This window comes from Vanellus vanellus (genome assembly GCF_965231255.1).
Source record: "Vanellus vanellus genome assembly, chromosome: 2".
Classification (NCBI taxonomy): domain Eukaryota; kingdom Metazoa; phylum Chordata; class Aves; order Charadriiformes; family Charadriidae; genus Vanellus; species Vanellus vanellus.
This window is the reverse complement of record NC_138906.1, coordinates 11,291,480-11,306,185: the sequence shown is the minus strand read 5'-3', so window position 1 is coordinate 11,306,185 and position 14,706 is coordinate 11,291,480. Positions and strand designations below refer to the sequence as shown.

Here is a 14,706-nt window from a genome sequence, read left to right as displayed (position 1 = left end):
ATTATCCCGAAGCTCAAGTTAGTGAAGAATTCACCCTTAATAAATTTCCTTTACTCAAGAAAATGAGGTGCTTTGATGCAGGTTAAACCCATGACATGCTAAAGAAATGTGAAGCTGGCCAGTAAATATAGCGGTGGTATAGGCTTTAGAAAAAGGTCTCACCAAGCAAAGAATTAACGCTTTTTGGATTTGTTCTTTTGTCAACACTACATAGCTATCGTTGGAAAACTGGAGGAATTTGAAGGTTCTGCTTAGCTTCCGAGTGGCATTGTGGAGAAGAGGTTTCAGGAAAGACTTGATATCACGGTTATTCCTAATCCAGCTTTGACATACCAAGGTGTGAGAATGAGGCCTCTCAGGAAATATGCTTTTTACTTGGCCTAAGGTACTATGGGTGACTTGATGGTCTTCAAGGTCCCTTCCAACTTAGACAATTCAATGATTTTATGATTTAGATTATTTTATTTTACTAGCAACTAAAAGTACACTTTTTCTTAGCGACTCAGTTTTTTAAAAAGTCTACTTTGAACTCTGACCTGACTATTAGCTTGGTGTAAAATTCTCAAGTTTCTTTTTCCCTCCAAGAATTCTGAATTGTTAGAAAATAATGGTGTAGACTTGAATTTTTTAGACTATTGCAAAGATTTCAGAGGAAAGACATGTTAATGAGAATCACAGGTCTAATTTGAGAGTATAGACAAAGCCATTGCATTCAGTAGGAATAGTGTAAGACGCTAATGGACACGGTTTAGTGGTGGTTTTGACAGTGTTAGGTTGATGGTTGGACTTGACCCTAAAGGTCCCTTCCAACCTAGACAATTCTACGAGGAACTGAGGAGACAGGGTGGGTGATAAGTTCTTCTAAAGTTCTTTGAATTCTCAATTAAGAGTTTCTTGTCCTTTTCTCTGAAAAAAAATACTTTTCAAAGGACCGCTTCACAACTACGTTACTACTTTTAGTTACTTTTGTCTGCAAATATCTTTCGTTCTTCCCTATATTTTTAGTTTTTTTCCTGTGCTTTGGAGTTTTGTATGTGAACAAGTGCTTTTGCCATGGGTTCCTACTAGTTCCTGTGTTAGTTCTTGATTAGCTGATGCGTGGTAGTAATCAACTTATCTTATCTTCTCTTGTTCACAGTCCTGCCAACTTTAACTGATGGCTTGCAATTCACAGTCTAGCCTCAGGCTTGGCTCCCAGAGCGTTCAGTCCACTGTTGGCTTGTTGTCAAGTGTGCGTTGACATAAACTTTGCACACCCTGCGAAGCAGATGAGTGGGAATAGATTTGGGGAATTCATAATTAGAAATATTTCAGTGTTGAAGAAAAGATCCAACATGTTAGCTGTCACTTTTGGGTGCAGCCTGAATCTTTATGGAAGTAATAGTTATGCTTAATATGTTTTGTTAATGATTATGTAGCTGTCAAATAAATTCCATTATTTCTTATTACATCATTAGAGACCATTAAAAGGATATTAGCATGCTGATGTAATTATGCAAGCAGACGTAAAATGACTATAGTTATGATTTTATAATCTAATTATGGGTGTCCAATGCCTCTGGTGATTGATTGTTGGACTGGTATCATGGATTGAAGTCAGATGGGTAGTAGAGTTAGGAGGGTATGTATTTATTTAAAAAAAAAAAAAAATTACCACTCTGCAATCTGCAGCATTGACCTTCTTCCTGTAATTACAGTTCTTCACACATTATAGAGTAAACTTACAAACACAAGAGATTATCAAGAAACATCCAAACATAATAAGAATACAAAAATCTGTAAGCTAAACTGTGAGGGTAGTGGAAAGGACACTCAGAATCTATAGTCAAAGCCATTGAATTGGAACTTAAGTAACTTATTTGGTTTCTGATGAGAATATGAATTATTTTTGAATTTTCATTTGATGTTCTCATACTTGGGGTGTTTCCTGAGAGCATTGCTAAGGAGCGTTTTCAGCTTTAAGCTTAGCTGAGTACCTTTCTGTGGAAAAGAAAACAGATTAGTCTGATTTCATAGTATTTCAGACTGCATAGCCTACCATTCTCAGCTTCCCGTTAAGACTGAGATTTTCAGCTGAGCATTATATTCTCTGATGGATGCTGCAGTAGCACTGATTTTTTTTCTTTTCTTTCTTATTTCTCTCTTTAGCCTTATATGATTTTCCCTATTGCCATAGAAGATCTCTTGCTCTAGGTGTCTCCTTTCCCCCATTTTTTTCTACTGCATTGGCTCCCTCACCCACTCATCTTAAAGGGTATTTTTGTCATTTTTGCCTTCTAACATACCTAAACTTGATACTCAAAGAACTGTCCTTTCAGGAGACGTGATAACTTGACCGACAAGCATGCCCAATTCCATATCTAATTTTTCAGTGGAAACCTGTAGCAGAGCACTCTATATTTCGTACAATAACATTAGTCTTTATTTGCTGCTGTTGTTTTGAAGTGTAACAATAATTGCCTGTATAAGCACATAATCTATATTTATATAATGTTGGGGATGAACAGGATACTGACGCTAAATTTCAAATGCTAATATAAATAGATTTTTCAAGTTGCAAAAGCTGATTCTGATTATCTGATATAATATCTGGATTGCAAAGCCATAAAACTTAACCGATATTCCCTTATCACCTACGGTTGGTTGCATCTATATTGTATCTCCAAAGCTAAGTTAAAAGACCAAATCACCTATCTTTCAGAGTCTGAAGCTTAAACTCCCAGGCCTTGGGTTGGTTGTTCACCTTTCACCTGACCGCTCTCCCTACCCATACTGACAATAGAGGTGAATTCCATGTTTTACTTGAATAGTTTATTATATGAAAAATGAAAATTCAAATTAACTGAAGGCATGCATGGAAACTGTATGGAGGCTTCAGCTGAAAATGCCTTTTGAAATTTGTGGCAGCCACAGCAGTGTGGTTTGTCATTTTGAAAAAAAAATACTATAATTTTTAAATTCAAAGTAATGACTAGTTTCAAAATTTAACTAACTCATAACTGAACCAAAATATCAATCTTTCTATAAAGACTAATTATGATATAGTCTTGAAATACTTGATTGTATCTATGTATTTTTCTACAGCCCTCTGTCTTATTCCATATGCAGGAAATAAAATGCTCAGTTAATGAGCAGGTCTTAAATGTTCCAATTTATTCTCATTGTTCCACGTGTGGCTTCAGGAGTTATTTATTGCACATTATTCAAATCCTGCTTTGAGGTCAGAAAACCCATTCCCTTTTGTTTTGTTTTGTTGTTTTTTTTTTCCTATGGTGCTCTTCCCTACACTGTGAAAATGCTTGACTAACATGACTTGATATACTCACATGAGATAGGAGGTATTATTTAGGACCATACGGAGCTGGAGCTATGCACGTAGAGATTAATGTCAAAGCATTTGCTAATATGAGGTGTTCAGTCTGATGTCTCAGTATAGCTTATTCAGCCTCTTCTGTAAAGAACTTCACTTATTGAGACAGAGATCCCATTGGTTTCAATTACCATTCTGAGTGTTGAGTGGTCCCAGAAGTCAGCTCTCAGTTTAGACGGTACTACCTGGCCTGTAAAGAAAATTGCCTGAAATGATTCGGCTTCAAATGAACTGAGTCTGAATCTGAAACCGAGGCAGAACTGGATGGTACTAGAAAAATTCAAAATAACAGTAGGAAATTTACATCTCTATATTCCCATACCTTATTTGCAACATGCTTCCTGAAGACCGACAAAAATAAGTTAAGGTCTCTGAAAAATGTTGGTCTTCTCTACTACTTGACCACCATTCATCCTTGGGTGCCAGGGATCCTATTGAAAAAACACTTTGAAACGAAAGACTGCCTATCTCGATACAAAGTAAGCCAGGATTGATTTTTCCCACTATAATGCAGTATGTCCTTAGTGTCGACTATGTTTTTACATATGTTTATGTAAACAGTGATCTAACAAAAGCTTGAATTTGGAAGGCTTGTTGTGAGCACAGCTACCAGCACATTCTTGCCATACTTCAAATCTCTGTTTTCAAGTAGTGGGGTTAGAGACAGTTTCCACCTCCTTTTCAAAGAAAAGCCCTTAAACGACTAAACAATGCCTATCATTATCTTTATTCTTAGGAAGGGTTGAAACGGTTGGGCTGGAATAAATACAATTTGAAAAGCCAGCCAACCGTCCCAGTGAAAAGAACTTGAACTGAGGAAGATGTCTGAAAATCAAACCGAGCGCTGAAAGTTTGGAGAAGCTTTAAATGTGTTCAAATCGGAAGTGTCGGGCAGGCAGACACGAGTGGAGCTCCCAGCCTCACCTATTATGAACATGTGCGTTGGCTGTAGTGTCCTAATCATGCTATATAGGTTTTGTTCATTGTTTGTCATGTTATTTTTCTAACACCTGTAAAACTCAACCAGCCAGTTAATCATATTCAGTCATCCAGAACCTAAACACTGGAACGGTACTCGGTATTTTCACTTCATCATGCTGATGGATTATGACATGTGGTATATGTATGCTCTAAATGGGACATCTCAGGAAATTATTGGTAGCTGGAGAAGCAGGATAGTGTGAGGGAGGGTTATTTAACCACAGCAGTAGCGGGGCAGGCAGCACAGTGTCTTGTCAGGTTTGTATCTGCAAACTTCTCTCTATTGTACAGGTGCCCCACGATTCCTTTCTTCTTTATTCAGTGTGGTTAAACTTTTCTTGTGTTGTACGTTGAACACCGGTCGATTAATGTTCTTGCAAAGTTTTTTCTAGGTCGGCAGGTTCTGGATTCTGCTATCTATGCCGTTTAGATTTACTGAGAGGAATGTTCTAATATTGTGCTTATGAAAAAACATAATGTCCATCCTGCTCTCCTTAAGGTGCTGTAGTATAAACTAACAATAGATTGAATTTTTATTTCCGTCCCATTCCATTGTCTAGAAATTAAGCAACATTTTTATTTCAATTTGAACTTGGTCTCAATAAAAAGACATACCTTTCAAAAAAGTTGAGCGATATTTTTCATCTGTTCTTTGATTTTAGATAGCAAACCAACAGACTGAGGCTATTTGGCATAATCCTGTTAAAAATGTTATAAAAGCATAACTCAGAAATAATGGAACCACTTTTATTCAAACTTGACTCCTTCCACAGATTTAATGAATCTGGAAAACAAATTGTCTGGAAAATGTACCGCTGTAACTCATTGCATGCAGGCTTTTATAAGAAATTACATTGTGTTTTCTGGTACATATTGTCTTATTTGACAACTAATTTATAATATAAAGATACATCAATTTTTAAGGGAACGAGGAAAAGGAAACAAAAATAAGGTGGAAGTTTCATCTATGCATTCCTTTACTTAAAAATGAGTGATTTCTCAACTTTAGCATTACATTAGTCTTGTGGCTTTTTCCCCTGAGGTACAATATATTTTGTGTGCTTTTCTTTAATAAATGTGCATATAACCAAGATCATTTTGCCTTTTCCACTGTAACTTTCCTGCTAGAAAAATATAAAAATACATTAAAATAACAAGAAGGATTTTGGCCTGCAGCTTTTTATGAATTCTTGGTGACAAAACAGAAAGACCATGAAAATCTGGGGAGACTCTTATAAATAAAAATGTGCGAAGTTTGGCTTTCCATTACAACATTTCATCTCATTAAATCAGAGGATTTGCACCTTTGTAGTCAAAAGCAGAATGAAATCCAGTGCTATAGATACATTTCCATGTACTCATAGGTCCCTACTCAAAAGAAGGTTTTTAATGATAAGTGAGCTTCTGAAGTTTATCTGTCTATTTTTGACTTCATATTTCTCTACTACTCATGCCTCTGTGTGACTGAGGATGCCATCATATTCCTTTTTTAATAAAATTAAAGTTCATAACATTATAGGATAGGCAGGATATACTCCTTTGTTTCAAGCAAGTCACTGAATATGTGCCATTGCATTTAATTTATATAACATTTCACATATTATTAATAGGTAATCATTTCCATTCTACAGATGGGTAAATTGAAACTCAAGACAGTTTGGTTGATTTTCTCTAAGATGGTACAGGACTTGGTGACAGATATGAGAACAGAAACAGAGAACTGTGATTCTCACTCTTGCACTAAAGCTTGGTCCACAAATAGAATAACTAATAGTAGAAATGTAAAAATATTATCATATAGAGGTTCGTTTAAATGAATAGTCCCTTTTAAGAGATATACAAAATTAATCTGATGTCTATGTCTTTCTTGATCCTCCTGCCCGTGGCTAACTGATTCTCCTGCTTACACAAACACAAACTTTTTTTCTCTCTGTCACCTGGATGGACGGATGGATGGATTGAATAAATATTGCAGACCTGCTGACCCATCTGAAAAAGATAAATAATTCTTCTGCAGATTTTTTTTACACCCTAGCCAGTAAATATTGCATATCCAGGGCTATGAGCTGCACCACAACCTGCTGGTGCAAGGGTTTGTATTACTTAGGAGGCATAAAGGCAGTCGGAGTAAATATACGTCTGTAGGTACGACTGAAAGGGCCCAGTAAATTTTGCTTGTGGTGCCTCCTTTGCCAAGTAAATGTCTCTCCCTCACAACTGGCATGGAAAGCTCAAGAACATACCTTCTAGTTGGTCTCCTCAGCCAACAGGTTCCTAAGAGGGCAAGCAGGAGCTCTCTGGTTGTAGCACTCAGAGTTTTGTAGCTTTTGGAATTGAGGCTGTGGCAAAGTTTTAGTTTTTTGGTCTTTGATTGTGCTGCCTAATCCTCATCAAAGAAATTTGTGTCCTTTCTGGCTCCTATCAAAGCTATGAGAATGCTGAACCTTTACCTCTGCACAAGTCCTAGCACGAGTCATACTCTTCATTAATTATTAAAAGTCATTTGTGCAAACTGAGCATAAATTGTCTATTATCCCAGTAGACAAATTTTACACATGATTTCAATAGACTCCATTAACAACGAAGGTGTGCAGAGAGTAAGGAAATCTGAAGTCAGTAAAATGCATTGAATTCTTACTGGCTCAAATTAAAACTCTCTTCTGTTTGTGTACCAGGCAGACTACTAAAAGGCATAAAGAAGAAGAATGGAAATATAAATAGAATACAATTTATTTTGTTTTAATTACGTAACTTTTTCATCCTTTAGCTCAATCTTTGGGGATGGAAAGAAAAATCACTGTACATTTAAGCAGCATTTTGAGACCATTTTCCCACTCTCTCAGGGTCCAAACACTCTTTTGCTGTAAAAAAAAAAATATAGCACTTGTATGGTTTGTTCTTCTAAATACTGTAATTAAGAACCTTATTTGCATGGCAGGCAAAGCTGGCGACTTTCATGTACTCAGCATGGTGAAAATGTCAAGTTTCATGGCTTGTGACAGATTAATAGAAAAATTATTTTAAAACTCTGCAAATTATTCATAGATATTGAGTAATCATCAGAAGTTGCATTTTGTGAAGAATAAAAAAAGGACAAACAGTGTAGCATCAATCTCTAAATTGAGCGTTGTCTGTTTTTTAAATCATTTAAATTGTAGGCTCAGCAAAATAATCTTCACCTGAGGTGAAGCGAGTTGTAAAATCTTTGAAATACTCTTTCACCGTCTTTTGCACTGTAAATAAGTATCGGTGTACTTAGCACAATTTTTATGCGTATAGATTAAATGATTAGTGCAAAATTAATGATTAATTTAAAATAATTAAAAGTCGATTGTTTAGTATTGGTTGGTATCAGAGACCCACGAAACATGGACGGCTGTTGTTGGAAGGCATCCCTTTCTGGACCAGTCATCCCTTTCCTGTGCCTCTACTCTTGAAATTATTCTAATGACAGTAATGTGTCAGTCAGAATACATTTCATTATTTGAACACCTCTCCCTCTGAAACAATGCTCCTCGAAGTCACTCCACAGCACTGATCCTTTTGATGGGAGAGAAGAGGGCACTACAAGGTGTCCGAATAATTACTGGATTTATGGAGGCTGTAGATGTAACTTGCAGAGGTAAGCCTGACCTGCAGCCCTCAAAAACAGACCTAAGTTTTGTTTCCATGTAGTAACATTTGCAAGATGTGATTGCTCTGAAACTGTAAATCTGTCTAATCTTTGTGGTCTATCTGTTACACCTCACCCAACTGCATGGTGTAAACCTCGCTAATGAAATGCAAGTGGTAACAGAAAATCAACCACTTACTGGCGAGCGCTTCAATTAATGTCTTTCCCTTAAAGGGGATTTTGCTTTTTTATCTTTAGTACTGGGTCATTTTCAGACATAAGATGTTGCGTCAGCACAATAAATCTTTAACTTTCTCTTTCCATGCTAACTATACACTTACGGAATTACAGAGTGGCAGGGGTTGGTTGGAAGGGACCTTCGGAGATCATCTAGTCCAACCCCCCCGCCAAAGCAGGTTCACCTGCAGCAAGTTGCACAGGATGGTGTCCAGGCAGGTTTTGAATATCTCCAGAGTGGGAGACTCCACCACCTCTGTGGGCAGCCTGGGCCAGTGCTCTGCCACCCTCAAAGTAAAGATTTTCCTCATGTTCAGATGGAATTTCCTGTGTTCTGGTTTGTGCCTGTTGCCCCTTGTCCTGTCACTAGGCACCTCTGAGAAGACTCTGGCCCCATCTTCTTGACACCGGCCCTTTAGATACCTATAAGCATAGATGAGATCCCCTCTCAATTTTCTCTTCTCCGGTCTAAACTGACCCAGGTGTCTCAGCCTTTCCTCATAAGAGAGCTACTCCTTTCCCTCAGTCACCTTTGTAGCCTTCTACTGGACTCTCTCCAGCAGTTCCCTGTCTTTCTTGAACTGGGAACCCCAGAACTGGACACAGTACTCCAGGTGTGGCCACACCAGGGCAGAGTAGAGGGAGAGGATAGCCTCCCTCGACCTGCTGGCCATACTCTGTAATGCACCCTGGGACACCATTGGCCTTCGTGGCCACAAGGGCACATTGCTGGCTCATGGTCAGCTTGTTGTCCACCAGGACTCCCAGGTCCCTCTCTGCAGAGCTGATTCCCAGCAGGTCAGCCCCTAACTTGTACCAGTGCATGGGGTTATTCCTCCCCAGGTGCAGGACCCTACACTTGCCCTTGTTGAACTTCATTAGGTTCCTCCCCTCCCAATTCTCCACCCTGTCCAGGTTTTGCTGTAAGGCGGCACAGCCTTCTGGTGTGTCAGCCACTCCTCCCAGCTTTGTGTCATCAGCAAACTTGCTGATGGTACACTCTATCCCTTCATCCAGGTCATTGATGAATATGTTGAACAGGACTGGACCCAGTACTGACCGCTGAGGAACACCGCTAACTACAGGCCTCCGAATAGACTCTGCGCCGCTGATCACAACCCCTCGAGCTCTGCCATTCAGCCGGTTCTCAATCCACCTCACTGCACACTCATCTAACCCACACTTCCTAAGCTTACCTATGAGCATGTTATGGGAGGCAGTGTCAGAAGCCTTGCTGAAGTCAAGGTAGACTACGTCCACTGCTCTCCCCTCAGCCACCCAGCCCGTCATGCCACCATAGAAGGCTTTCAGATTGGTAAAGCGTGATTTCCCCTTGGTGAATCCATGTTCACCACTCCTGATAACCTTCTCTTCCTCTACATGCTTAGAGATGACATCCAGAATGAGCTGTTCCATCACCTTTCCAGAGACGGAGGTGAGGCTGACCGGCCTGTAGTTTCCTGGATCCTCCTTCTTGCCCTTTTTGAAGACTGGCTTTCCTCCAGTCCTCAGGCACCTCTTCCATTCTTTGTGACATTTCAAAGGTGATGGAGAGTGGCTTTGCAGTAATATCTAGCAGTTCCCTCAGCACTTGTGAGTGCATCCCATCGGGGCCCATGGATTTGTGGGTGTCGAGTTTGCCTAAATGATCTCTAACCCGATCCTCCTTGACGAAAGAAAAGTCTTCCTTTCTCCAGACTTTTTCTCTTACCTCCGGGGTCTGGGATTCCTGAGGGCTGGCCTTAGCAGTAAAGACTGAAGCAAAGGAGGCATTCAGTAACTCTGCCTTCTCTGCGTCCTTTGGGCCGTGTTCCTGTAGACAACGTTGCAAACAAAAAGTTCATGTTTAGTGTGTATATCCTTATCATGCTTAGTGTGTATATCCTTATAAATATGAGTAGATAATATATTTTCATGTTGTAGAACACTGTGTGTCATTCTGCAGTTTAAAGAGCATGATAAGAGTTTCCAGAGAAGGGCTCAAGAAGATCAATTTGCTAAAATAGAAAAAGATTATTTAATTGATCACTGGCTGTAAGTACATACGTGTCAATAGAAATGTGAGAATACGTACGGCTGTACATTGATACTTGTCCAGTTCAGGTGCAAAATGAAGCAAACCTTTGAACAGCAAAGATATTAAAGAGTGAAAGATGTGTGCCTTTTTAGTATTAAGTCTGGGTGATGATCAATATTCTGTACGCAACAGTTGAGGGAAGTTATTTTATGGTAGGTCAGCACAATACATCCTTCACAGATTTCCTGAATCTTTAAGGTTTAGTCCGGTACCTGGTTATGTAATATAAATAGGGTATAACGCAATGCTCCACAAAATAAATTTTGGTCAAAATTTCTGGTCAAAAATGTCGGGGAGACCTGAATCAAGTAGCCAATGGATTTACAGCTGGTTTAGATAACAGAAGGAGCACAAAACAGCCCATGTAATCTTCTTAATCCATCTATGTATTGTATGACGATGACCTCCTGCGATTTTCTGCTTTTGCTTTGCTCTGTGAATCACATCATACAAACGTACTGTATTGCAAAAACACCTCTTTTAATCATGTGCTTTTTTCCATCAATTTAATTTGACATAAGTATGTTTATATAACAATATATATAATATATAACACATTGACAAAACTGTGAGCATTTTAATTTTTCTGAAATTGAGAAGGTGAGAAGAAGGCTTCAGTGGAATATAAACAATGGACACGAGCTTCAAATTCCTAAACACAGTAAGCACAGAAATGTGTACACATTGCAAGTCATTAGTTCAAGCCCACCAAACATTTCCTGAGACAATTACCTTCACTGCTATAAAATTTGCTTTGCACAATCCTCTGGAGCGTTACTAATTGCTTTTCTTAACCTCCAGAGATTAAAGGATTTTGAAATGAACATATAGACAAGTAGTGACTCTAATTTCAAATCTAAGCTTTATTAAGGCAAGCTCTGTTTTGCGAAATAGGGTCATTAAGAGAATGTTTAATGTTGGAAATATCCAATCCTAATCTGCTCATCTTCCTCCAGTCTTGAGAAATTGCGCTCTGCCTGTATTTTTTAAAAATGCGGTGCAACCTCGACTCATTTCCATATGGCATCAGCTCTATGTCTCATCTTCAAGAATACACATAACCATGTTGGCACTTGTTTCTCAAATCCTTTTCCACTAGGGGGTATGATAGACTGTGACTGTATTTCTGTATGCTATTGTAATACTAAAGTGTACACACATGAGGGAGAAGAGCGGGCATGCGAAGATTGGAGCATAATTTATGGAGATTTAAATCCTGTCATTCATAAATATAATTATAACCTACGGCTTGAAAGTGATATGGACCTTGCCATATTGATCATGCTCCAGCTCCAGCATGATCCAGCATGCCACTTTATTCAGATCATTCATTTGTTGACAGGCAAAATATAATAAGAATGTTGTTAGTAAAACAATTAATGAAAGGAAATACTTCTATTCTACACAAAGAATATTGTTTGTTTCCGTACATGTTGCGCACCCTCCCACCTTCAGATGGGAAATATAAACCCAAGGGGAGGGGATATTATTAAATCAGCAATCAACCTTCGAGTCATTTCGGTATAAACACTGTAATTATTTCATCTCTAGTAAACAGAATATAAGACAACAGCACATGAGGGTGACAATTTGCAATATGCTTTGAATGTCTTTGTTAAAAAAAACCTATTATGGCTGAAGGCAACATTACTGAAATTAAAAAAAGCAGGAATTGTGACAGCCAACAGAGGGGGTAATTAGTCAGTAAATTTCAAGTAATAAATTTAGCAGGTTGTTGCAACAGACATTATATTTTGCGTGGGGGGAAGTCACTGTTTATTGGCCTTGAAGCCAGACCTGCTTACCTGTATTCAAAAAAAACGATAACAAAGCATTAGAAAAAAATGATAAGTGCCATTATAATAGTATAGTCCAGATGCTCACAGTCTTCTCCTATTTAGGTGGATGTAAATTCACTTATGTCAGAAGAATTAAGTACGAATTTACATCTCTGTAATTGTAGTAGCATACAGTTTAGAGGGAAAAAAAAAAAAGACAAAAAATCTGGTATAAAATATTGTCTTTCTGGATTAAAAGTGCTACTACCGAACATTTTTAATCTCGGTTTGAGCAGATGCGTGTCTCAGGTGTAGGTTACGTTTCAGCCTGGGTCCTGTGCTTTACATTTCTGATTGCTGTCACCTCCACAGCTGGCTGCGTGCTGGCGTGATGCAACCTGCCAGGCGGGAGGGATGCCTCTGCTAACCGGCAGCACCCTCCCGGATCCGTGGGAATGGTTTGTTTGCAATTCATCAGGTCATAAACAATCGCGTGCACTTCGGTGAGCCTCCGTATTTAGAGTGATGTAAAGACAATTGCCATTAATATTAGCTAGGCTTCAGAGGCTCTGACAGCCACATGAAAAAGCAGTCTCATCTGTCTGATTTAAAGTTCCTGTTTAGTACCAGGGGTGCGTTTTATACATCTTAGAACCTTTTCTCAGGCTGGTTGCCCTCTTGTTAAAAAGGCTTTAAAAAAATATTCTGCAGTCAAATAATTACTGGTTTTGTTTAAATGTTCTCGTCCAACACATAATGAACAGCGAGGAATTCCCCAAAGGGCATCTATTGTTATTGAAATGTTTATTTATTGAGTGCTTTTGCCAGAAGCCCCCCATGAGAAAAATCTCATTTTATGAGCTCCTGAAGCAGTCAGTTCCCAAAACATCGAGCAGAAATGCAATTTTGTCCAAGTAATCTCAAGGTCTTTTGTTTGCTTTTAAATAAACAGCAGAATACCAACGGGCAAAAAGTTGTGACAAGAGCTGCTTTATTTTCTGTATTTTGAAAATATTCCTAGTGAAACTGTGTGTGTGTGGTGCTCAGGTGATTCCTGACGTTCAAGCGTTCAGCTGCTACAGCAGAGAAAAGTAATATCCCACAGTCATGTATGAACGGGCATTTTAAGTGATTCTGATATTCCTTCTTGCAAAAGCACAGCGTTAACCAAATATCATCCCACTTGCGTAAGGATTTTTTTTTTCCCCACCCTCTTTTTTCCTCTTTATTCCCCCACCTTTTCTCACCAGCGGCGAGGAAGTATGACGGTGCCTGTGGCAATGCCTACATGGGCACGGCTGGGATCCTGCCGCGCTCCTGGATTAGCCAGGTGGAGTCACTAGGGAACAGTGCGACGCTGGTCCCTGCCAGGCTGCGCCCCTCTGAAATCCCTGCCCTCTCCCTGCCTGGGCTGGATCACCGAAACGATCCAGTTTCAGTCTATATGATTTTAAAGATGCCATGAAGCGCGTAGCTGCAGCGAGCGGGGCAGGAGGGCGACGGAGCGGGGTTTGAGCTCTGAGCCAGAGACAGAAGCAAAAAACTCAGGCAAGGGAAGGAGGAAGGAGGGGAGGAAACTTTCTATGGCGTTGCTGATAAAGCCAAAGTGTAACTATACTGCGCTTGAAAGTTTGCGTTGGTTCTCAGCTATAATAGTGTACAGTGTAGATTTGGGTGGAATACCTAAAGTTGGGTCTTTTTCACCCTATCCTTGTCACGGGACAGCTGTGTACTGGGTCGGTGTCTGCTTTTATTTAAAGCAAACTGCTAATTACACCGTAAATGTGTGAGCATCCAGAGAGGAATCATCATCTCTCTTAGGCTGGCAATGCAGAATGAAGGACAGTGCAAGATTAGTTGTGTTCAGGGTATGGTGTCATGAAACTCCCAAGTGCCTTTTATGGTTGATTATCTCAGTGTTAGTGATGAATCAGGGAATGGTCTGAGGTTTTGTATAGTATTTATCTCAAATAATATACTTTGCAATTGTTAAGTATTATAACCTAAAATATTATTTAAATGATGACGATAAATGCTTTATAATTACCTAACATTATTAAAATACATTTCTTGCTCATTAATGATTTGGCATCTGGAGTGTTCTTTAGCAATAAAATCTCCCTGTTTTCTTCCCCCACCTCCCCGCCCGAACAGTATTTAGAGAAAAATGATGGATTAATGACAGTTCTTATTAACTCCAGAATAAAATGTGTACAGTGCATGCTTTCCTAGTAAAAGATAGAAAGGATGCTTCTTAGTCTTACTCCGATTCCCTTTGTGACCTCGAAACAAAGTCTTACGGTTAATAATATTTTTTTTCTTCCTGAAATGGAAAAAGTTTAAAGGTGTTTCTGTCTGGCATGTAAGTGATGCAATTAAGCACACTTCATTAAGTGTTCTTCATTGTATGAATGCAAAATATTAACAAATTAGTAAAAGAATAATTTAATACTTTAATACTAATGCCGCAATTTTTCAGACTTCATTCTCTCATAAGCCACAGCTATAGGAGGTCAAAGCGTGTTATGTGTATAGTTCCACCCAATGTACTTCACCACTTAAGCAGGGTTGTTATTTGTAGTATAAGTGTAATGCTTTTCACAGATTATATGAATAATAAAAACTTAGGAACTAACATAATTCATAGTAT

At 38.9% G+C, this 14,706-nt stretch overlaps 1 protein-coding gene across 1 annotated transcript in view; it reads left to right on the top strand.

The window, feature by feature from the left end:
* Window positions 1–14,706, top strand: part of PTPRN2 (protein tyrosine phosphatase receptor type N2) — a gene marked incomplete at both ends in the record, with an annotated part of 658,801 nt that overhangs the window by 286,434 nt on the left and 357,661 nt on the right. The gene's annotated exons all lie outside the window — the stretch shown is intronic.